Genomic DNA, 26,073 nt, shown 5'->3' with positions numbered 1-26,073 from the left:
CACAAAATCATCCCCAATTGAGAAACACTGCCTTAAACCTTCCCATGGTTCTCCATCGTCCAGGAGATGTAGTCTGCACTCTTTAGACAGCTTGGGAGAACTGTGTCATCTTCTCCCTGTCCCCTCCAGCCTCACCACCATTCTCTTCTTCACATAATCTGGTCCAACAACAACAACGCATCAACCTGACTCTCTAAACACCGTCCTCTTTCTTGCCTCCATGCCTTTGTCCGCACTGTACCCTCTTCCTAGAAGACCCTCTCCTCCCTTCACTAATCTTTTCCCAGCCAACTTTATTTAATATTCAAAATTCAACTCAAGCATTACTTCCTTTTGCTGGTGGCTTTTTATTATAAAACCTTTTCCACTATTTGATTTTCTCACCATGAGCCAATATTATTTTGGTTTGAACAACAATAAAAAGTTGCTTTTCTAGAAAGCTTTTAGACTCTCCCCAGGCTGGGCCAATTCTCCTGCCTCTGGCCACCACAGAATTTTCTTGCTTCCATGCCATTTGTCACACTAGGAGTAACTGTTTATCTGTTGGCCTCTCCCATCAGCCAGGGAGTAATTCAGGATGAGGGCTATTATCCCCGATGTGTACCTGGGCTCAGCACAGACCCTGACCCAGAGACGGTCTTGGGGAAAGCCCCATCCCAATGACTTACCTGTGGGACCATCACACACAAGAAAGTCTCAGGCCATGTTGATGTCTGTGTGTGATGATGGTGATGGGAGTATTTCTGTCTTATCAGGCAAACATCCCACCCAAATGCAGGGGATGGGCCTGGTGAGCTCTCTGGGTTTCATCCTGCCTCCCTGGTCCCATTGGACAACTTCATTGGGTGGGAAGCACAGTAGAATTGTATTAAGAAATCATGCTATAGTTGGAATGAATCCCCAGCAAAATATCACTTGGAACTAGAGGAGATTTTTTTTCTCACTGCTGCTTACACAGCTAATGGATTTTGACATGAACTTCCCACACCATCTTGGGAAAAAGTGCCCTCAGCTGAGAGGGGTGACAGAGGATCACAGAGCAAAGGGCAGCCGGGCCAGGGCTGTGCTTGGCAGAGTCGGTTGGAGGGTCAGGGGGGATAATCTCCATCATCCTGAGAAAATGCTTTGGAAGCCCTGGGGACTTGAAGCACTCACGGGTGACTGGGACTCAAGAAGAGGAAAATCTCAGATCACTGCCGAGCTGCCCAAGGGCCTTGCAGTGGGAGGGCACAGCTAAACCACCTAAGGCTTATTCTACCATGGAATCGTGCTTTGCTGTGTGACCACTGTGTTTCCACTGTTGTTGCCTGTTATCTTCTGAGCCTTCCCCCGTGAAGACAGCAGCTAGGACGGTATTTCCCACTGGGGCCCTATTGGCATGAGGGGAGGGTCAAGTTTTTGTTATGAGGGACTGTCTTATACACATTGTCAGAAGTTCAGTCGCCCTGGCCTCTGATCACTAAAAGCTAACAATGCCCCTCCCCCCAGTCATGGTGACAACCCCAAATGTTCCCTCCCACTTTGTGTCCCAACGCCTTCTAGGACAGTGGAGCCCTTCTACACTGGGGCCTTTCGTGCTACCTGCTGAAGGGAAGCACGATTACAGCTCAGCGTGGGAGAACTAAAATGTCCATATTTAGGTTTTTTGGCTCATGAGAAATTTTTTTTAACATCTTTATTGGAGTATAATTGCTTTACAATGGTGTGTTAGTTTCTGCTTTATAACAAAGTGAATCAGTTATACATATACATATGTTCCCATCTCTCTTCCCTCTTGCGTTTCCCTCCCTCCCACCCTCCCTATCCCACCCCTCTAGGTGGTCACAAAGCACGGAGCTGATCTCCCTGTGCTATGCAGCTGCTTCCCGCTAGCTATCTATTTTACGTTTGGTAGCGTATATATTTCCATGCCACTCTCTCACTTTGTCCCAGCTAAAGACGCAGACGTAGAGAATGGACTTGAGGACACGGGGAGGGGGAAGGGTAAGCTGAGAACGTGTCTTTTAATCTCTCAAAGCCCAAATGCTCAATGACTGGGGCTGCCTTTATATAGACTGGGGTCAGCCATTCTCATCCACATCTGTGTGTCACATCCTGCCGCCACCTGACTTTGGAAGTCAAGTTTTGTTGGTACACAGACACACTCATTCAATATATGTTTTCTGTGGCTGTTTTCATGCTGAGATGGCAGAGTTGAGCAGCCATGACAGAGACCACGTGGCCCAAGGAGCTAAAAACGTTTATTATCTGGCCCTTTAGAGAAAAAGTTTGCTGACCCCTGTCATAGACAATAAATAGTTTGTGAATGGCCAAACGTTTTCATGTTCCGAGAGGAGAAGGATTCTCCAGCTTGGGAAGGAGGGATCCGAGGGGAAGCAAGAGAACCACGATGTCAGTGTGTCTCTGAGAAGGGGCTCCGCACTGTGTCCATCACACCTCACAGACCACGTGTGATCCACGGGAGGAATAGAGGTGATATACCGCAGAAGTGGCAAGGAGTCAATGACAGAGGGAAATTGAGTCCCATTTTGTGGGGGAGGCCTGGGGCACTGCGTTCTCAGTTTCCCAACACTATAGAAATGGCTTCAAAACATTATCTAAGGAAATGGATCTGAAACAGCTTTAGAGAGCTCCCACTCACCCCAGTGTGGTGTAGGGAGCAGCATGGAGGCGGGGTAGACCTTAGGCAGCTTCTTCAAGATCTCCATAGCCCTAGAGTGGCGTAAGGTAATTGGGAGAGTTGGCCAGGCCTTGTGAGGTTCGTGGTCAGGATGCGGAGAGCACTGAAGGTTTCTGCTGCTAAGAATCAGTTGGGAATGTGGACCTATCAGCGGATGCCAGCTGGGGTAGTGGGAGATGTCTAAGGACCAGACTTCCCTTCCCGTGATGTTTTGCACCAAGCATGATTCCTTCCCTCAGCATAGATACAGCTCCGGAGATGAGGGTGTGGACCTTACTGATCAAGTTTTCATTTCTACTTCCTGGTGGAATGAAAACACAAATCAAAAGTAAGTTTGGTTACTTGAAAAATAAATTGATTTTACTGTGCAGACAGGTTTGTGGACTAAGCGTCACACCTCCAAAACTCATGACCCACATCTTCTTTGCACTCCCCTGTGTCAGTCACTGTACAGTGTGGGGAGGACCCGGAAACAAAATATGTAAGGCCCCTGGCCTCCAGGAGCTCTCAGGATAGGTGTGGAGGGACCAGTTCTATCACCATGCAGGGCAATAACGAGCTCCTAGGAATTTCCATGTGAAGAGTGAGTGGGAGATGAAATTGAGGGGGCAAATGAGGCAGAGAGTCAGTTGCCAGGGGAGCTACTGGAAGATTTTAGGCAGAGAGTGATAGCTGCATGCTCGTGCATTAGACAGGGCCATCCGGAGCACATGGAGGCTGGGCTGGGGCCAGGAAGACAGTGAATAGATGGGTGTAGTGGTCCTGGGGAAAGCAGGATGTTCAGATCAAACACAGGAACAGCTGGGATGCACAGGAGGAGGTGACATAAGAGGGACGTGTTGCAAGTTGGGCAGATGGGTCTAGTAGCTTGTCAGCTGGGAGAAGAGGATTTGCAGGGCATGTATTGAAAGGGGATTCTACCACTCCTCTGGATCTTGTGACTACACTGAATGCTGCCTTCAAAATACTCATGAGGCAAGTTTCATACTGTGATCTCATCGCCCGGCTAAGGAAAAGCAGCGTCTGAGAGTGTAGTTTTGCACAGCCGTGATAAGCTACAGTTGAATCCACAGAAGTAGAAGCTCATCTTTGCTCAGCACATCACGATTTAAAACCTTTACACGAATTATCTGTGAGTGAGGGATCACTAATCTCCCCACTGGAAGATGAAGAAAACGAGCCATGGGGAGGCCAAGGGACTTGCTCCAGATCACACAGGTCATAGATTTGGTGAGAACTGTCAATCCCTTTTTGAGTCATTTGCTTTTCTCTTTCTTTGTCTTCTAATCCAGGTCTCCCCCTTGCCAAGAGGTAGATTTTATTACAAATAATAAGAGGAAGAGGGGGAGAAAAGGAAGAGAAGGCAGAAGGGAGGGGAGAAGAGAAGGAATTACTACCCTTCTGCCTGTTGAACTTGGTGATGGTCTCCATTCTGCTCTGTGTCCATCTCCTGAGACAGGCAGAAGATCCAAAAGGTGGAGAGAAGATAGACTCTGGAGTCTGAAAATCTTGGCTTTGAACTTCATGCCCATCACTCATCTAGATCTTTGACCTTGGACAAATAGTTTAACCTCTTTGTTCCTCAGTTTCCTCATCTGTCAACTGGGGATGATGTTAGGATTGGAAAGATTATATGTTATGACGTATGTAAAATTCTAGGCATGTAGTAATCCCACCGTAAATGTTGGTTATAATTATGATTTCATATTTCTATCGTTGGCACTCACTTTTGGCTTTCTGTCCACAGCTCACTCCAGGCCTTTTGGAAACGAGCTGCCCCTGCTCCAACCCTGAGACCCTGGCATTGCGGACAGGTCCCGTCACCAGTGGATGCTCTGTGAGTGGGTGAGTGAGTGATGGAGTGGTCCCATCTCTTCAGTAACACCCCTAACACCCACCCACCTCCCCATTTCTGGACATGGTTTTCAATCTGAAACAGATCTTGATTCTTGATGTTTAGTCCTGCAGCCTGACCTTTCCTGACCCCTGAATTCAGGCCAAAATGTCTGGTTGCCAGGCCCAGGGTCTCAGCCTCTGTTTTTAGTTCCTGCCCTACCCACACCATGGCCCTGGTCCTCATCTACATGTTAGTTGCTTGTATGATCTTGAGAAATTTACTTACTCTGTCTGTGTCATAGTTTCTCCCACTGTAACATGGGGACTTTATAATAGTACTTTAGAGGTACAATACCTTAGAACAGTTTCAATCAGTATGATTTTGTCCCCAGGGGATGTTTGACAATGTTTGGAGATATTTTTGGTTATCACAACTGGTGGGTGCTTGCTGTTACTGGTATCTAGTGTGTAGAGGCCAGGAATGCTGATAAGTATTTACAGTGCACAGGGCAACCCTTCACAACAAAGAATTACCTAGTCAAATTGTCAGGAATGCCAAGGTTAGAAGCCCATAGTTAGAGAGCGGCCATGAAGGTTAAATGGTAAGATATATAGAAAGAACTCACAAATGTTAGCTACTGCTACTAATACCATTATTATCTCTCACACTCTTGCCTGTAGAATGGGTCTCATTCATTCATTTATTCACAGATATCTAATAACCCTCTGCCATATGCCAGGACAGTTCCGAACACAGCAGCGAACAAGACTGAGGGCTCCAAAAGGGCTTTAGCTCGTCTACTGCTCCCAGTAGACGAGGAAACAAGGAAACCCCAGATGTTGATAAAAGGCTCTGCAGATGTGAGGGGGCCTGGGAGACTACTTGAAAGGAGAGGTCAGGCAAGACCTGGGACAGAGTGAGGCTGGTGTCAAGCAGGAGCCAGCCCTGCAGAGACCAGGGACCAGGCCACCCCAGGCATAGGGCAGTTGAGCTTGGGCTGAGATGGTGCCCCAGTAATGACCTGAGTGTGTGAAATGCAGAAGGAGGCCAGCGTGGCTGGAGCAGGGTGGGACCTGGGGAGCATGGTGTCAGAGGAGGTTGGAGAGAAGCAGGGGCCATGTGATGTAGGGACGTACCAATAAAGAGTTTGGGTTTTATTTTAAGGATAATGGAAAACACTGGAGAAATGTAAGTAGGAGAGTGAAATAACACCACTTACATTTGTATGGAGAATGGTTTCAAGAAGGCAAGAATGGAAGCAGGGAGGCCAGGAAGGAGACTCTTATCCAAGCAGGAGATGAAGCTTACACTAGGAGAGTGGTGGTAGACAGCAGGGAATTGGATGAATTGGAGATTCCTTCTGGAGATAGAGTTGATGGGATATACTGATGGGCCGAATGTGGAGGCTAACACCTTGATTTTTAGCTTGAGCATTTAAGCATATGGTGAGACCTTTTACTAAGATGATGGAAGGATGAAGGAAGTGCAGTTTGAGGTCATGTTAAATTTTAGTTCCCACTGGACATTTTTGTGGAGATGCTCAACAGCTGGTCCAGAGTTCTCTGGAAAGGGCAGAGCTGGAGCTGGAGACCGCATAGTCACTGGTACTAGGTGATATTTACGAGTAGGGAGAGCATGTCCCCAGTGGCTGGGTCCGGGAGAGAGCCCGGTGGCACTCCAAGCAAACTTTGGACCCTGGCAGGGGAGGAGCAAGCAGGCAGGTAGGAAGACAACAGGAGAGTGAAGTGTTCATGGTACGTCTGCTCACAGAGTGTTAGGAAGATGCAAAGAGAAAACAGATCTGGAACATACAAGAGTGAGAGGCGGGGCCAGACCCTCAAACCCAAGTCCTTAAACCAATGTGCCCAACTAGGGGAAGGAGAAGGGGACAAGCATTCCTTGTGATCCTCCTGGAAGGTAGATTTGATTACCATCCCATTTTACAGATGGGAACTATGAGAGTCAGAGAGGCGAAGCAACCTGCCTCTCCACTAAACGTTGGACTTCCTTGGGGTTTGTCCTGAGTTCTTTTCTCTTTCTACCTAATTGCCCTGGATGATCTCACGTTGTTCCGAGGCTTAAGCCATGTTAAGCTGATAATTCCTGAAGTTAAATTTTCAATCCCGACCTCTCTCCTGAATTGTAGACTCATATTTCCTACTGCTTACTCACCTCTAGCCCAGGGTGTTTCCCAAATGTATGTCTACAAACTGAACTCCCAGTCCCTCCCCCACCTCACACCTTTCTCTTCAATTTGTTTTTCCTCCTGGCTTTCCCTTTCTTGGAAAATAATACCCAATTCACTCAGTTGTCCTTTTAGACATCTTCCTTGTTTAGCTCTCAGAACTCATTTATAACCAAGACCTATTTTTTCTGCATCCTAAATTTCCCTTGAATAAACTCACATCTGTGCATCCTTACTGCGATCCCCTATACCCCCACCAAACTGTCATATCCTCTGTATTGGGTGACCACAGCAGCCTTCTAAGTGGCCTCCCTGATTTCTCTCTCCTTCTCCTCCAATCTACCTGCAGCCAAAGTGATCTTGAAAAAAAATGTAAAATAGAATACATCATTTCTTTGCCTAAAAACTCTTAGATATAGTCTTTTTTAATTTAATTTTATTTTTTTCTTGAAGTATAGTTGATAACCAATGTTGTGTTAGTTTCAGGTGTACAGCAAAGTGATTCAGTTATACGTATACATGTATCTATTCTTTTTCAAATTCTTTTTCCATTTAGGTTATTACAGAATATTGAGTAGAACTCCTTGTGCTATACAGTAGGTCCTTGTTGGTTATCTATTTTATATATAGTAGTGTGTATATGTTAATCCCAAATTCCATTCTTAAGACAAAAATCCGAAGTCTTTCATGGCCCTCCTGGCCCACATGTTCTGGTCCTGCTTGCCTTGCCACCTGCATCTCGTGACAAATGCCTACTCCCCTTCCTGGCATCTCCTGCAACCCCTTTGCCTCAATTCTTGGTCATGCCCAGCCCTTTCCTGACTCCAGATCTCTGCCTGTGCCGTGCCCTCTGCCTGCAGGGCTCTCCTTCCTGCTTTCATGGCTGGCTCCACATACTTGAGGTCTTTTCCCAGACCTCTTTAGAGAGGCATAACCTGACCACCCTCCCCAAGGACAGTACCCTTCCTATTAGCTTATCTCATACCCTCATTCTTTTCTGTGCTGGTACTATTCCATTACTACAACCTATAATTCTACACTTGTTTATTTGCTGATTGGGTTCTTATCAACCTCCCCTATTACTAGACTCCAAGCACCACAAGAATAAGGATTTTTTTTTCAGTGTCATTCACCATTGTATCTGTGGTGCCTTGCCTTGTGCCCAGCACATAGTAGGTGCTCAACAATAGTTACTGAATGATGAATGAAAGCCACAGAGCCAGTAAGTGTCAAAGCTGATTGGATGTCTTCATGACTTCTCCTCTTGTTCTATTCTGATTCAAACTCAGTAGCTTCCTTGAAAATACACACTCTTTTGTTTACAAATAACCTTCTGAGCCTGTGTAGCCTGACATGGGGTAAGAATTTCCTCCCAGCATTGCGTGTCTGTTCAGTCCCCTCGCAGAAGGCCTGGGTTTGGGATCCTGGGCTCTGGAACGCCTTCTGGCATTTTCTGCTCAGTGAGCCCATCCATTCCCATTTTCTTCAGCAGAGCTGAAGATGTAAATTGCAAAAGGCCTTCTTGCAAATTGCTGGGAGAACACATGTTCCTGGCCAGGAATTCCTCTGCTGCTGCTTCAGGGATGATGGGGGTGGGGGATCTCCATGGGGGGTTGCGTTGGCTGCACTGTTTGTCACTGGTCTGTGTGGCTGGGGCTGGCAGAAGAGGGGAGCCAGGGCAACTGCCATGCCCAGCTCTGGGGATAGCATGCATGTATGGTTGGGTGGGGGACAGCCTGGGATCCAGGCATAGCACACAGAGCTGAAATGCAGGAGCCCGTGCCCATTCAGCTTACCGTGTAGCAGTACTGACCCAACCTAGGTTGACTGTGAGCTGCCATCAGGGGTGGCCAGACGGGAGGTGCAGCACCAGGAGATGTGTTTATACATAGTGGGAGTCTGACCAGGGACTGGTGGTCCTGGAGGACTGGGCAACCCCAGGAGACCGGCAAGAGTTAGCTGGATACCAAAGTCCCAGATTAAAACCTAAGGGTAGGAAGGAGGGACTCTGGAATATCAGAAAGATCTTGAGTTTTGGAATCAGAAAGACCTAAACTGGAGTCTTTTTTTTTCTTTAATTTTTTTTATCGAAGTATAGTTGATTTACAATGCTGTGTTAGTTTCAGGTATATGCAAAGTGATTCAGATATCTATCTATCTATCTACATATATATATATTCTTTCTCAGATTCTTTTCCCTTATAGGTCATTATAAAATATTGAGTATAGTTCCCTGTGTTATACAGCAGGTCCTTGCTTGTTACCTATTTTATATACAGTAGTTTGCATATGTTAATCCCAAACTGCTAATTTATCTCTCCCCCCCTTCCCCTTTGGTAACCATAAGTTTGTTTTCTACGTCTGTGTGTCTATTTTGGTTTTGTATATAAGTTCATTTGTATCTTTTTTTTTTTTAGATTCTACATATAAGTGACATCATATGATATTTGTCTCTAGGTCCATCCATGTTGTTGCAAATGGCATTACTTCATTCTTTTTTTATGGCTGAGTAATATTCCATTGTATAAAGATACCATATCCTCTTTATCCATTCTTCTGTCAGTGGACATTTAGATTGCTTCCATGTCTTTGCTATTGGAAATAGTGCTGCTATGAACATTGGGGTGCATTTATCATTTCTAATTATGGTTTTCTCTGAATATATGCTCAGGAGTGGGGTTGTAGGATCATATGTAATAAGCTGGAGTCTTGATTCCTCTCCTTACATATGTGTGTGGTTAGGCGAGTCATGTCATCTCTCTGAGCCTAGGTTTTCCCAATTATAGAATGGGGAGAATCACCCTGGCTGCAAAGAGTGCAATGGTGATTAGAGACAATGCATGGAAAGCACCCAGCATGGAGTCTAGTGCTTAGAAGGCTCTCAGCCATTGGCAGCTCCTTATAGAGCAGGGCCGTGGACTGAGACCCAGAAGGAACTGGCAATGGTGACCAGAGCCAGGTCCCTGGAAATGACAGGGTGACAGGGACCCAGGGAGTTTTCCTGGGATACCTTGTATACACCAGGCCCCAGACTTATTGGGAGCACCTTGGCTGGGAGGGTTGGGGGGGCAACTTGGATGCCCTAGAGATGTACCTGGGTGCTGAACTAGTTCCTCCTCTGTAGTCCACTAGATGGTGTTGAGGGTGAGATGACCTGGAAAGATGCAGTGGGGACCAGGATGAGCTGTGTGGAGTAAGCAATAGGGACCCACATTTGGGGATCCTGGTTATTTTATATTGCTGTTTATCCTTTCAATAAGTACTCAGGGAGCCACTTCTATATGCTGAGGCTTTTACTTAGAGCTGTGTTAGGGAAGCTCACATTCAATCATTCATTCACTCATTAATTCATTCAGCCAGATAAACTTGCTAGATATCTACTCTGTGAGGGCCCATGGTGGGAACAGAGAGGTGAATAAGGCACAGCCCCAGCTCTTGAGGAGGAGATGGGGTTGGAAGGGAGCTATAGAATGATGACCAAGAGCCCAATCTTTGGAGACACTGTCCAGGCGTTGCTCAGCCACCTCTGCATATATAGCCTCATGATCTGGGCTGTCACCTCACTTCATTGGCCTCGGTTTCCTCATGAGATGGCTGTGAGCACTGAGTATAAAGTTTTTAAGCAATGCTTGAGCAGCAGTAAGCTCTCAATAAATGTTAGTGATGGTGACAATGATGATGATGATGATGAACAGAGGGGGACCAAGTAGAAAGTTCTGGGGACGGGGCAGTTAGAGGAGGCATTCTAGAAAGAATACCTTTTAAAAGGACTAACTAGCCTTTTAGTCTTGTTTTTCTTAGAGGTTGAAGAAGGAATCCCCAAGTAGATAGGGTGGAAAGGGCAGTGCTGGCGGAGAACGGCACATGCCAAAGTGTAGAGGCAAGACATGGCCATGACTAGTTGGCCAGAGACCCCCTAACTCAATCATAGCCTCCTTTTGCTGCACTAAAGGGAGGATGGAGTTTTAAATTGAAAACTTTCAGGCTGCATGTCATTCACTTAGTCTCCCACAAAGGGACAGATTTCTAGGAGGTTTGTTCCCACGTCCAGCTTGAAGCTCACCTTCTGTCCTCCTCTTGGGCCGGGAAGTTGGACCAGCCTCCAGCAAATATTTATGTTGAAATATTTGGAGACGGCACAAGATCTGCAGATATTTTCATAATCTCTTTCACGGTTTACACAGCATGCCACCTGCCTCTATCTCCTGACAAGGAAAGAAAGATTTTAAAGAAATGGGCTGGAATGAACGAAGGGAAGTGACGTGGGATTTTTATCTGAAAAGGCTTGCTCCGGAGACATAGAAATTGAGACCAGGCTGAACTGGGAGAGAGAGTACATTCTAGGTGTCCTGACAGTGCTCTGTCAACTGTCCTAAGTGCTTTGCAATCCTAAGCATTCCCACAGTCATCTTCTTTCATAAGCCTCACAAAAATCCAGTTAGGAGGGACTGTGATCCTCGTATGACAGATGGGGAAACAGAGGCTTAGAGAAGATATAGGACCTAACTCAAGGGCACACAAGGGTATATGGCAAAGTGGCAGATTTATTTCCAGGAGTGAAGCTTTGTGACTTTTGGCTTTAAAGTGAGTTAAAAGATATTTGAGGTTTTCATAACTTATTTTATGGAAAGCTTATTATGTGCTCCTATCACTGTACATGGAAGGAGTAATGCAACCCACCCATTCTCTTATGCCACCCAAGGTAGGTGCAGGGCAGAGGGCCCCACATTTCAATCTCTGTGCGTGCCTCCTGTGTAGGCTTCCTTCTTCCTTAACTCCATCTTCCTAATCCCATCTGTGGGCTAGATGATATGAGTGAGGCCTTGGAGGCACCATGGGATGGCAGGGACATGAGATGGATGCAGTCTGGGTTCCTGTGTCACTGCTTGGAAGAGAATGGCTTAACCTACATCAGACATGGACAGGAATAAGAAGTACCCTGTTATGGTACTGAGCCATGAAGATTCTGTTTTGTTTGTTGCTGCAGCATAACATAGCCTATCCTCACTAACACGCTGCCTTGCCATCCAAAGTTTCTACCCACTTCCCCAGGGAAACTCTACTCTTTGCAACAGGAGGAAAGAATTCAGTTCCTCATTGTGTCCTTGACTCAAGCACATTTTCTACCCTTGGCTTCATCTGGGTGTTTGTGGGTGTTTGCTCCATCCAGGCTCTGAGTGGGGTGATAGTGAGGTCTCTGCAACCCAGTTTCTACACCATCCATGACTAAAGTTAGGTTTTCTCAGAATGTTCTAGAAATAATACACCTGTACAAGTTTCTTCAAAACAAAACACAGTCTACTCTTCCATGAGGAACATGTTTCTCTAGTTCATATAACTCCAAGCTTCCTTCTTGAAAAAGAGCAACTCTGGCATCATGATGTCAAAGCACACTTGTTCATGAGAGTCACCTGGGGAAGGCAAGTGGCAATTTAAATCAGCTCTCTCAGGAATAAATCACAGTGTTTTCATTTTATAGGTGAGGATGAAAGTCCCAGAGAAGGAAAGGTACTTGCCTAAGGCCACACAGCTATTACCCAGAAGAGACAGTAGTAGAATCAAGACTCTAGTACTTATAACCCACTTTTCTCTTTTCTGTACCCCAATAGAGCACCCCAGGGTGCATGGACTTGGTCCATTCTTGCCCTGGTAGGACAAGACAGCAAACCGATATTTATTTTCCCAATTAGAAACCACAAACAGCACAGCCTTTGGAGTCGTAGAGGAGTGGAATCCTCCTCTAGAGGAGGTTTGGAATCAAAGGGTGGTAGAGGTTTGGGATCAAAGCGTGGTTCTGAAAATTATAAACTGTGTAACCTTGAAAAGGCCACTTGCCCTGTATGAATCTCATTTTCCTCATCTGAAAATTAGGATAATCCCCACCTACCTAGATTAGATAACACCTGAAAAGCACCTGACACATAATAGGAGCTCAAAATATGTGACTTCTTCTACTCTTTCACTGTATAAAAGCCCTGTGCAAAAGGGTTACTGACAACTACAAAGAAAGCTGCCTCTTCTCAAGGCATGGGGACAATGTCATTGGCCAGACCGGCAGCAAGCATTAAGAGTCCATGTAGCATTGTGGTGAGCATGGGAGCTCCGGAGTCACGTTGCCTGGTTTCATAGCTTGGGTATGACTTTGAGCATGCAACTTAAACATTCTGTGCCTCAGTTTCCTCATCTGTCAAACAGGGATAACAATAGTACCTACTTTATAAAGTTGTTGGGAATATTAAAAGAGTTAATGTGGGCTTCCCTGGTGGTGCAGTGGTTGAGAGTCCGCCTGCCGATGCAGGGGACATGGGTTTGTGTCCCGGTCCGGGAAGATCCCACGTGCCACAGAGCAGCTAGGCCCGTGAGCAATGGCCACTGAGCCTGCGTGTCCGGAGCCTGTGCTCCACAACGGGAGAGGCCGCAGCAGTGAGAGGCCCGCATATCACCAAAAAAAAAAAAAAAAAAGGAGTTAATGTATTTTGAAAGAATGCTCAACATCACTAATCATTAGAGAAATGCAAATCAAAACTACAATAAGGTATCCCCTCACACCAGTCAGAATAGCCATCATCAAAAAATCTAGAAACAATAAATGCTGGAGAGGGTGTGGAGAAAAGAGAACCCTCTTGCACTGTTGGTGGGAATGTAAATTGATACAGCCACTATGGAGAACAGTATGGAGGTTCCTAAAGAATCTAAAAATAGAACTACCATATGACCCAGCAATCCCACTGCTGGGCACATACCCTGAGAAAATCATAATTCAAAAAGAGTCATGTACCACAATGTTCATTGCAGCTCTATTTACAATAGCCTGGAGATGGAAACAACCTAAGTGTCCATCATCGGATGAATGGATAAAGAAGATGTGGCACATATATACAATGGAATATTACTCAGCCATAAAAAGAAATGAAATTGAGTTATTTGTAGTGAGGTGGATGGACCTAGAGTGTGTCATACAGAGTGAAGTAAGTCAGAAAGAGAAAAACAAATACTGTATGCTAACACATATATATGGAATCTTAAAAAAAATGGTTATTAAGAATCTAGGGGCAGGACAGGAATAAAGACAAAAATGTAGAGAATGGACCTGAGGACGTGGGGAGGGGGAAGGGTAAGCTGGGATGAAGCAAGAGAGTGGCAAGGACTTATATATACTGCCAAATGTAAAATAGATATCTAGTGGGAAGCAGCCGCATAGCACAGGGAGATCAGCTAGGTGCTTTGTGACCACCTAGAGGGGTGGGATAGGGAGGGTGGGAGGGAGGGAGATGCAAGAGGGAAGAGATATGGGAACATATGTATATGTATAGCTGATTCACTTTGTTATAAAGCAGAAACTAGCACACCATTGTAAAGCAATTATACTCCAATAAAGATGTTTAAAAAAAAAATTAAGCACAGAAGGAAGTGGGCTAGGTCAGAGTTTCAAAATGGGGATCATGGGCTGTGTGCACCAGAGGCCTACCTTTCAGGGGCATGGGCTAGGCAGCTATATCCACCAACTACTGCTGTGTCAAATCCACCCCAACACTCAATGACTTAAAACAATCATTGTTTATTTTGTCTCATGTGCTTGCGGGTGGGTTGGAGGTCAGCTCATCTAGGTCAGCGTTGGCTGAGGTGACTCTATTCCAAGTGTCTTTTATCTTCTTGGGACCAGGAGGCTATCCTGGGCATGTCCTTCCCGTGGCAGTGCCAGAGATGTAAGGAAACATGCCCCAAGGTACAAATACACTTCAAAACCCTGATTGTGTCACTTCTACTAACCATCCATCAGCTAAAGTAAGTATGACATGGCCAAGCCCAACGTCACAGTGGTGAGGAAAGACCTCCCTCTTGAGTGGGAGATGGCAGAGTCATGTAGTGAGGGTGTGGACTCAGAGGGGTGAAGAATCAGGGCCCGTCTACCACAGTGGTCTCAGACAGGACCTGCAGGTCTAGATACCTAGCAGACTTCTTCTAAAAGAACAACTGATATATACTGTTTGCTTTTAAAATATTTGTTTGTTTGTCATTTTACCAATCTAGCTTGGTATTTCACCCATTCTTGAATCAAATGCCTATTTCCTTGGAATTTGACTAAGAGCCTCCACTCAAGTTGATTCAAGCTGTTTTCACATCACTGATAATGTCCATGCATGTCAACGCAATCTGCTAAGGATGAAAGAAACCAGTACCTGACCCTTTAGCGAAAGAGTGTAGAGATCAGAGCTTCACCTCAGATTCACAATCCTATCCCGTCCCCAGCGAGGGCTGCCGTCACCCAGTACTCAGAAGGGAGAAGCTCATTCATCTATGCATTCATTCATTCACTCACTTGTTCAGTAGCTCTTCTCCGATTAACTTCTCTGGTACAGGCACTGTTCTAGAGGTAGGAAAATCTACAGTGAAAATTCTAATTAAGGAGACAAAAAATATACATACTCAATGCTCTTGGATTCTGTTAAGTGCTATGAATTTGAAAAAGCAGAGAACTAGGGTAGAGAGCAGTGTCCACAGTGGGGCATGGAGTGGGGCTACTTGGATGAAGTCAGGGCCAGATTCCACAAAAAGACCTTTGAGCTGATGCCTGAGGGCAAAAGGGAGACTGCTATGAGCAAAGTCTGGGGAAGAATGTTCCAGGCAAAAGGACCAGTGAGTGAGAGACCGGTCTGAGGTTTGGGTGGGGTCACATTGAGCAGGTCCTTATGGACCCTGGTAGGAGTCTGAATATTCTAAGCATAATGGGGTCCCTTTAGGAGGTGTTAAGCAGGGGTGAAGTTTGATCTTATTAACATTTTAAAAAGTAATGACTACTAGGTTGAAAAATGGATTGAAAGATGGCTTGAGTGGAACCCAAGGAGACCAGCTAGGAGGTGACATAGTTTATGTCATGGCCTGAAATCTCATTTCAGATGCAGCCTCTACCTTTGTATAGAGAACTGGGAAGACTTAGGGCAAGGGAGAGACTTTAGGGCACCAGAGACAAGAGGGAGATTCTTTTCTAGCATCTCTCTGATTCCACAGTGTGAAGATGGAGTTCAGGCATAGGGGATGGGGAATCTGGGGCCCAGGATCTTATTGTACTTTCTTTTTCAATTACTTTTGATGGCGGGTGTGACAGAGCTGGCTAACTGACACTGGGATTTGTGCTTCTCTCCCATGGTAGATTTGTTGCTGTCAGGTGACTGCCCTGCTGTTGACTATATGTCCTGCCCCTCTGAATCTGGGAAGGACTTTGAAATTAGTTCTGACCAGAGTGAGATGCTACTAGAAGTGAAGTGTGTCATCGTGGGGTCAAGGTGGCTATGTGGCTGACATACTTTCACCATGAACTCTCCTTCTCTTTGATGCTGACCTTCAATCCCAAGTGTTGGGATGGTGGTTTCACAAGAAGGAGGAGAAATGCCTAATCAGGAAAATCTGTGTTGGATTTTTCATGAACAAAACCTTTAAAAAATAAAATAAAAATAAACTTTTATGTGTGTAGCTCTGAGGCTTGGGGATTGTTAGGACAGTTAATATTAGGGTAAGACCCTGACAAATACAGCCAGAGATGCTGTTTTCCTATTTTTGGTAATGGCATAAGTTCCATAAAAATAAGTTTATTTAAATAAGAAAATGAACATACTTAAGGAATAATGTTAAATGAACAATAGCCCAAGTGTACACACATAAAGCAAAGCATAGTTCTTAAAGGGCCAAGTTTGGGAAGTGCTGGCCTATAACAAGCACAAAAGATCTCACGTCAACTCTGAGGAAATGGAAGGGAATTAAAGACTCGAGAATTTCATGAAGGAAACAGTAGTAGACAGTGTGAAATACTGGAGGTGGGGGTGGGTTCTGTAAGAGAAAATGCTGACTGTGTAAGATCAGGGGTATGTTATGGCAGTACAAGCAGAGTTAATCTGAAGATGAAGTAGTGTGATCCCAAGGCCTACAGAATTAATGTATTAATAATTTATAAGATAGATGTGACCCTCAGAAGTGTTTGGATAGGCAGGCACAGTGTTTTTTTTAATAAACTAAATTAAATTAAAAATCAGAAGATTTTACATAAAAATCAGAATTCCTGGTTTCTCTTGAAAAATCAGAAGATTTGGTAAAGTTTCAGTATACAAAATTAATGCACAGAAATCTCTTGCATTCCTATACACTAACAATGAAAGATCAGAAAGAGAAATTAAGGAAACAATCCCATTCACCATTGCAACAAGAAGAATAAAATACCTAGGAATAAACCTACCTAAGGAGGTAAAAGACCTCCTTACTCAGAAAACTATAAGGCACTAATGAAAGAAATTAAAGATGACACAAACAGATGGAGAGATATACCGTGTTCATGGATTGGAAGAATCAATATTGTGAAAATGACTATGCTACCCAAAGCAATATACAGATCAATGCAATCCCTATCAAATTACCAATGGCATTTTTTAGAGAACTAGAACAAAAAAAATCTTAAAATCTGTATGGAGACACAAAAGACCCTGAATAACCAACGCAATCTTGAGGGAAAATAATGGAGCTGCAGGAATCAGACTCCTTGACTTCAGACTATACTACAAAGCTACAGTAATCAGGACAATATGGTACTGGCACAAAAACAGAAACATACATCAATGGAACAGGATAGAAAACCCAGAGATAAACCCACACACCTATGGTCAACTAATCTATGACAAAGGAGGCAAGGATATACAGTGGAGAAAAGACAGTCTCTTCAATAAGTGGTGCTGGGAAAACTGGACATCTACATGTAAAAGAATGAAATTAGAACACTCCCTAACACCATATACAAAAATAAACTCAAAATGGATTAGAGACCTAAATGTAAGACTGGACACTATAAAACTCTTAGAGGGAAACATAGGAAGAACACTCTTTGACATAAATCACAGCAAGATCTTTTTTGACCAACCTCCTAGAGTAATGGAAGTAAAAACAAAAATAAAAATTGGGGACCTAATGAAACTTAAAAGCTTTTGCACAGCAAAGGAAACTATAAACAAGATGAAAAGACAACCCTCAGAATGGGAGAAAATATTTGCAAACGAATCAACGGACAAAGGATTAATCTCCAAAATATATAAACAGCTTATGCAGCTCAATATTAAAAAAAACCAAACAACCCAATCCAAAAATGGGCAGAAGACCTAAATAGACATTTCTCCAAAGAAGACATACAGATGGCCAAGAGGCCCATGAAAAGCTGCTCAACATCACTAATTATTAGAGAAATGCAAATCAAAACTACAGTGAGGTATCACTTCACACTGGTTAGAATGGGCATCATCAGAAAATCTACAAACAACAAATACTGGAGAGTGTGTGGAAAAAAGGAACCCTCTTGCACTGTTGGTGGGAATGTAAACTGATACAACCACTATGGAGAACAGTATGGAGGTTCCTTAAAAAACTAAAAATAGAATTATCATATGACCGAGCAATCCCACTACTGGGCATATACCCTGAGATTTTCAAAATTTGAATTTTCATAATTCAAAAAGATACATGCACCACAATGTTCATTGCAGCACTATTTACAATAGCCAGGTCATGGAAGCAACCTAAATGCCCATCAACAGACGAATGGATAAAGAAGATGTAGTACATATATACAATGGAATATTACTCAGCCTTAAAAGAGAATGAAATTCGGTCCTTTGTAAAGATGTGGATGGACCTAGAGACTGTCATACAGAGTGAAGTAGAGACTGTCATACAGAGTGAAGTATGTCAGAAAGAGAAAAACAAAATCGTATGTTAACGCATATATGTGGAATCTAGAAAAATGGTACAGATGAACTGGTTTGTAAGGCAGAAATAGAGACACAGATGTAGAGAACAAACCTATGGACACCAAGGTTGGGGGGAAAGCAGCCGGGTGGGGGTGGTGGTGGAGTGGGATGAATTGGGAGATTGGGATTGACATATATATACTAATAGGTATAAAATAGATAACTAAGAAGATTCTGTTGCACAAAAAAATAAAATAAAATATTTTTTTTTTCTAAAAATTAAAAAAAGGAAAAAAAAATTAAAAAAAGGAAAAATCAGAAGATCTGGCCATACTGGACCAGCATTTCCACCTGGCAGCCTTCAGGTGGAGCTGAGAGGCAGATGTCACCTGTACAAAAGCATGTCTTCATAGCAAGCATCAAATCCTTATTTTCTCCCTGACCCCTAACCCAAGTCACTGTGGCTATTTCTCACGGGCATTGGTGCTTTGCTTTTGGAAGAGGAATATTTCTCTATACCCACACCTCTCTCAAAAGAGGAAAACCAAACTGTTGAGGAAAAAGGGCCATGTGTTTCAAGAAAAACTGGAGAGAACACTTTTTTTGGTGTAAGTTAAAAACATTCTTATGAGTTTAATATGCAAATAAAGTGAATCTGTATTGAAAGACTATATTGAAGGTTGTATTGAAAGAATACAACTGATGACACCATCAAAAAACAAACGGTTAAAATTATATCCAGTATGTGGGAAAGATGTGTGATGAAAAGCTTATTGGACAGAAAAGGCAGTGAAATCACTGCAAGGTTCGTGTTTGAGTGCCAGTAAAATCAGCCATAGTACAGTGAAAGTAAATCGATGCATTTGATCGTTTGGTCCATATCACTGATTTGGGTTACTTTGCTGGGCTCTTTAGACGTTTGAGTGTGTGACCTTTGGCCATCAGCAAGCACAGTGGACCTTTGGCAGCTCTAGGGAAATGGAACACAATCAGAGAACAGGGAAGAGTTGAGGAATTTGATGATCTCGCCCCCCAGCACTATGCCTTTCTTTTCCCCACACTATGCCTGTCTTTTCCCCACACCCGATCCTCACTTGCCCCTTTCCACTCTTCTCTTCACTCCTGTGTCTTCTGTCAACTCCCAAAGGAATCGGAAAGCTCCCAGTCATTTCTCACTCTAGCTTTTTGCTTCTCTTGATACTCAGAAGAGGAAGAGCCATCTCCTTCCAGTTATATGTGGCCAGTTCAGCAGGCAGAGAAGCTAAGTCTGATCACAGGTGCAGCCCTCCAGGGACCATGTGTACAAATGCAAAATAGAAAATCCCTCCTGGGTACTCCCTCCAACTGAACGTGGAGATCCAGAGAAAATAAGTTTATAAGGATAGAAGAATTTTTTTTTAAATTTTAAATGTTTATACAATTTTTAAAGGTTACTTTCTATTTACAGTTATTACAAAATATTGGCTATGTTTCCATTTTGTACAATACATCCTTGAGCCGATCTTACACACAGTAGTTTGTGCCTCCCACTCCCCCTGACTGCTGTATTGCCCTCCCCCGCACATTGGTATCCAATTTTTTGTTCTCTATATCTGTGAGTCTGCTTCTTTTTGTTATATTCACTAGTTGGTTGTATTTTTTAGATTCCACACATTAGTGATATCGTACACTATTTGTCTTTCTCTGTCTGACGTACTTAGCATAGTGCCCTCCAAGTCCATCCATGCAACTGTAAATGGCAAATTTTTGTTCTTTTTTATGGCTGAGTAGTATTTCATTGTATATGTATACCACATCTTCTTCATCCATTCATCTTTTGATGGACACTTAGGTTGCTTCCATATCTTGACAATTGTAAATAGTGCTGCTAGGAACATTGGGGTGTATGTACCTTTTTGAATTAGTGTTTTTGTTTTCTTCAGATATATACCCAGGAGTGGAACTGCTGGGTCATATAGTAGTTCTGTTTTTTAGTTTTTTGAGAAACCTCCATACTGTTTTCCACAGTGGCTGCACCAATTTACATTCCCATCAACAGTGTACGAGGGTTCCCTTTTCTCCACATCCTTGCCAACATTTGTTATTTGTGTTCTTTTTGATGATAGTCATTCTGACAGGTGTGAGGTAATATCTCCTTGTGGTTTTGATTTGCATTTCCCTGATGATTAGCAATGTAAAGCATGTTTTCATGTGCCTGTTGGCCATCTGTTGTTCTCTTTGAAAAAACGTCTATTCAGTTCTCCTGCGTATTTTTTAATCGGGTTTTTTTTTTTGATGTTAAGTTGTATGAACTGTTTATATATAGTATAATATATAGTAATATATATTATAATATATGTAGTAATCCTTTATCGGTCATATCATTTGCAAATATTTTCGCCCATTCTGTACCCTGTCTTTTTGTTTTGTTGACATTTTCCTTTGCTGTGCAAAAGGTTTCAAGTTTAATTAGTAAGAGGAAAGAAATTTTAAATTAGAGAAAGGGATATTTAAAAAGAAAGATAGGGAAGAACGGAGGAAGATAGAAAGAGAAATGGATGCCATCTAAGCCCCATAGCCTAATCACGACACCAAATGCCCTAATAGTCCAAAATCCCTAAAAATGTCTAATATAAATCCTAAAGCATTATTTGCCTAATGTATAAAACAGAATAATGGGAGGGTCAGGAGTTTTAGAGTCAAGGCCAACCAAAATTGAAATCCTGGCCCCACTATCTATGCTCTGTTGACCTTTTACAAGTTGCTCCCTGTCTGAGTCTCAGTTTTCTCATTTGTAAAATGGAAGTAAAATTCCTTACCTTATAGGAGGTTGGAAGTCATAATGAGATCACATGTACAGGGGCCTGGCACAGCACCTGGCACATAGCAATTGCTCTGGGAAGGTTAGGTTTTCCCCTTGGCTTGGTTTCATTGAAGCCATTGATTCAGATGATCTCCTTCGAGGCAGACACACCTGGGCTCACAATTCCTTGGGCTGCACTGTGATAACAGTAAAATGTAGGAAAGCCACACTCCCATGGGAAACTTTGAGCCTGTACTGAATAGCTGTATTCACTTACATTCCATGGATATTATAAATTTTCTGTGGGATATAGTGGAAATAACACTATTTGGAGTCTGACTGACCTGAACTTGTAGTTCTTAGAAACCCAGAGTTCTGGAGAACAATAAGAAAAGCTACCCTTTCTCTGGCATCTACTATTAGATGACATATCTCATTTAGATCTCTAAACCACCCTGTGCTGTGGGCATTATAATTTCTGTTTTACAGATGAATAAATGGAGGCTTACAAATGTTAGGTGGATTGCTCAAGGTCAAACAGGTAGTAAACGGTGACACTGGAGTCCAGTGCAGACATAGGAGGACTTTGCTCTTACCCATTATTGCAACTGTCTGCAGAACCCACCCTGCAGGGAGTTTTCCCTTTTGCTGGACTCCTGTCCCCCACCCCATCTCTCTCCTTCTTGGCAGGCCCCCAGCCTACAGGAGATGCTCACGTGTCTGTCACTGGGATCCCGTCTGAATTGTTATCTGCACCTGCCTTGAGGATGCTCCATTTCTGGAGTGTCCCTCTCTTTTCTCACTGCTAATGAACTTATCATGAAGCCGGGTATGGGACCTGGCACATAACAAGTGCAGTGCCCAATACCCCTTAATCTCCTTCTCCTCTGACCCTCCTACCCCAAAGTGGGGACCACATCACAAAAAGTATGCCTTTGACAAAAGACTTGAATAGACATTTTCCAAAGAAGACATACAAATGACCAATAAGCACATGAAAAGATGCTCAACATCACTAATCATTAGGGAAACACAAATCAAAATCACAATGAGATACCACCTCACACCCTTTAGGATGTCTGCTATCAAAAAAAAAAATGACAGAGAGAAAATAATATTGGAGCCCTTGTGCATTATTGGTGGGAATATAAAATCATACAGCTGCTGTGGAAAACAGTATGCGGTTCCTCAAAAAGTTAAAAATAAACCTACCATATGATCCAGCAATTCCACTTCTGGGTATATACCCAGAAGAATTGAAAGCAGGGACTCGAAGAGATATTTGTATGTCTGTACATAACAGAATTATGCACAATTGCTAAAAGATGGAAACAACCTAAGTGTCCATCGACAGATGAATGGATAAGCAAAATGTGGTATATACGTATTGAATTCAATACATTGAATATGAATATTATTTAGCCTTAAAAAAGGACATTCTGACACATGTTACAACATGGATGAACCTTGAGGACATTATGCTAAGTGAAATAAGCTAGTCACAAAAAGGCAAATACTACATGATTCCACTTAGAAGAGGTACCTAGAGCAGTCAAAATCACAGAGGCAGAAAGTAAAGCGGTAGTTTGCCAGGGGCTGGGAGAGAAGGGAATGGGATGTTGTGTTTAATGGGTATAGAGTTTCAGTTTTGCAAGATGAAAGAGTTCTGGAGATGGATGGTGGTGGTGATGGTTGTACAACAATGTGAAGGAACTTAATATCATGGAACTGTATACTTTAAAATGGTTAAGGTGGTAAATTTTATGTTTATATGTTTTTTAACACAATTTTTAAAAAATGAAAAAAAAATATGCCTCTGAGACCCGCAAGCCTTTATTATTTGTTCTCTTTTAGGAACCTTCGCTTATTTGAAATATCATTTTGACCATTAAAGGTGCACTTAATCTGTCTCGTTTGTGAAGTCTTGTATCCCCTGAAGCCTGAAGAGGGGAAAATGCCATCTTATGATCATTTCATTATGCAACACTTCACACAACACCCGGGAGGAAATGGCTCCAGAAGAAAGATAAAAATACATTCTGAGATTAAAAAAAAAAAAAAAAAAAAAAAAAAACCAACCAAAAAAGAAAAAAACAACTGCTGCTGTCTCCTTTTTCTCCATGATTTCAAATCCAGACAGGCAAAAGTGAGTAATTTAAAAAATTCGGGTGCTATTTAAAGTGAACTTTAATAACAACCAAGCAGTACCCACATTAATAGCATGGCAGGCAAGTCTGTGCATTGGATTCTGTCACCCAAGGGCCTGATATCCCAAAAGACTTCCCCACAGAGTATAGACTCTGTGTTTAGGCATGTGAAGGTTGTTTTTAGGATTTTTCTTTTTTTGTGCCAAAAAAAGGTGAAAAACTCACTTGACTCATAAACTGTCTTTCACCTTCCTTCTCCACTGTGTGAATAACCTTAGATGATACACAAAGTCAGACAAATGCTGATTTGGGGAACTTGAGAAGGTCAGGTATATATGTCCATGGACACACACAGGTAAGTAGGCAGCTATGTGGATATGAAAGAGAAACAGAGAGAAAGAGAGAGAGACAGACCTGAAGAGTGATATGGGTACATTCTGCCATTAGGATGTACCTAAGAGCCTGGATCATTGCAACATTCGGTGCTGGCTAAATAGTGCCCCCCCCCCAAAAAAAGACAATACTCTTGGAACATCCTCTAAATGTTTCCTAAATGTTTGGTTTTTACATTGCTTCCTCTACCTCTATTCCTCTATTCATGAAATGAATATTCTTTCATTATAGGATTAATAACAGTTACATTGACATGTTCAAGATGACTGTAAGGGGCCCATTTTTGGAAAATGTAGTCTGTGAGGACAATGATTACCCTTGCTTCTGGTCAACTTTATGTGTGTATGTGTGTGTGTGCACACGCCTACTAAGTACCGCTTACTATAATAGATCCAGAAGGGTTACAGGCATGAATAAAACACAATTCCATCTTCCAGGAGTTAACAATCTTGTGAAGTTGAAGACAGACACGTCAACAGGTCACCATATTTCAGAAGTTGCTAACCCAGCTCCCAGAGGGACTGGGCAGGCTCGTGCAAGTGTATGAAATGAACCAAGTGGGATGACCTGCAAATCAGACTGCATGTGCCCCATCTGAAAGGGGAACCAGGAACTTGGCTCTATCTGATTGTTGCCATGCAGTAAAGCAGCCCAGGATATCCAGAGCCTCTGATTTTTAAAAAGCAGCCCAAATGTAGTTTTGTGTGTGTGACAGTTCCTAATACTGACATTTTGCCAGGTAATTCCATTGTTTAACAATCAGTGTGCAGGCCAAATGTAATACAGAAGAGGACTAGGTTCAGCCAGTGCATCCAGTAAAAACCTCTGATATCATAAAATGTGAAGACAATAAGGGAGCAGATTGACCGACTAATTTCATAAGCTGAGGAAGGGGTCAGGGAGAGGGAGAATGTCACAGCATAGATGATATCTGAACTGGATCTTGAGAGATAAATTTGCCAAGAAGAAAACTAGAGGGAACAGCATTTCTGACAATAGGAACAACAGTCACCAAAGCACAGTGTGGTGAAAGGCATCTGTGTTTAAGGAAGAGACAATTATTCCACATGATTGAGGCAGAGGATAGGTTAGTTTGCTGGACCTGAGGCTGAAATGGTACTGAGGCCAGATAATGATGAGTCTTCAATGCCAGGGCAAAATGTTTTTAGGGCAATGGGGAGACATCCTGGATTTGTAACTAGACAGGGATAATATAACAAGATTTTGTTTAAGAACAGTCACTGATGGCCCTTATAAAAATGGGAAGGAGGTGGAAACATTGGAGGAGGTCTAGGTGGGAGATGAAGAGGGTTAAATGTGGATGTAGAAGAAGAAATGTGTTGATAGAAATTTGAGAAGTAGAGATGATGGAATTGTTTTATTAGTAAGAATAGTCTAGGTTTTATTGTAGTGACAAGCAATCCTCCAAATCCCAGTAGCTTAAAAAAAAATTACTTCTCACACTACAGTCCATCTCAGGTTTTTAGGGGATTCTGTTCTGCATCATAGTCATTTGTTTTTTTATTGAGTTATAATTAACATACAATACTATATTAGTTTCAGATGTACAACATAGTGATTAAATATTTTTACACATTATAAAATGATCACCATAATAAGACCAGTTACCATCCATCATCATACAAAGTTGTTACAACCTCAATGACTACGGTCCCTATATGTATGTTACAACCCCATGACATTTATTTTATAGTTGGAAGTTTGTACCCCTTAATCCCCTTCACCTATTTCATCTATCCCCCAAACCTTCCTCCCCTCTGGCAACCACCAGTTTGTTCTCTTTATCTGTGAGTCCGTTTATCTTTTGTTTTGTTTGTTCATTTGTTTTTTAGATTCCACATATAAGTGAAATCAGACAGCATTTATTTTTCTCTGTCTGACTTATCTCACTTAGCATAATACCCTCCAGATCCATCCATGTTATTGCAAATGGCAAGATTTCATTCTTTTTTACGGCTGAATATTATTCATTCACATATACATACATATATATGTGTCATATATATATATATATATATATATATATATATATATATCTTTATCCATGTATCAACAGACACTTATAGACACTTAGGTTGCTTCTATATCTTGGATATTGTACAGAGTGCTGCAGTGAACATAGAGATAACATATATCTTTTCAAATTAATGTTTTCATTTTCTTTGGATAAATACCCAGAAGTGATATTGTTGTATCATATGGTACTGAAATATTAATTTAGAGGCTAATAGACTTTCCACCTTCTGTCATATAACCAATCATGTAGAAGGGATAGCAATATGGTGAAATGCACACTGACTTTTAA

The 26,073-nt window shown here is 42.6% G+C and overlaps 1 long non-coding RNA gene across 1 annotated transcript; it reads left to right on the top strand.

The window, feature by feature from the left end:
* Nucleotides 1–3,741: 3,741 nt before the first annotated feature.
* Nucleotides 3,742–23,129, top strand: LOC132421934 (uncharacterized). Its single transcript, XR_009518787.1, has 3 exons — nucleotides 3,742–3,910; nucleotides 4,428–4,525; nucleotides 23,062–23,129. It is a non-coding gene; the product is annotated as an uncharacterized lncRNA (long non-coding RNA).
* The last annotated feature ends 2,944 nt before the right edge of the window (nucleotides 23,130–26,073 follow it).

Source organism: Delphinus delphis, chromosome 3 (genome assembly GCF_949987515.2).
Source record: "Delphinus delphis chromosome 3, mDelDel1.2, whole genome shotgun sequence".
In the NCBI taxonomy this organism is placed as follows: Eukaryota; Metazoa; Chordata; class Mammalia; order Artiodactyla; family Delphinidae; genus Delphinus; species Delphinus delphis.
This window is presented reverse-complemented; position numbering and strand designations above follow the sequence as displayed.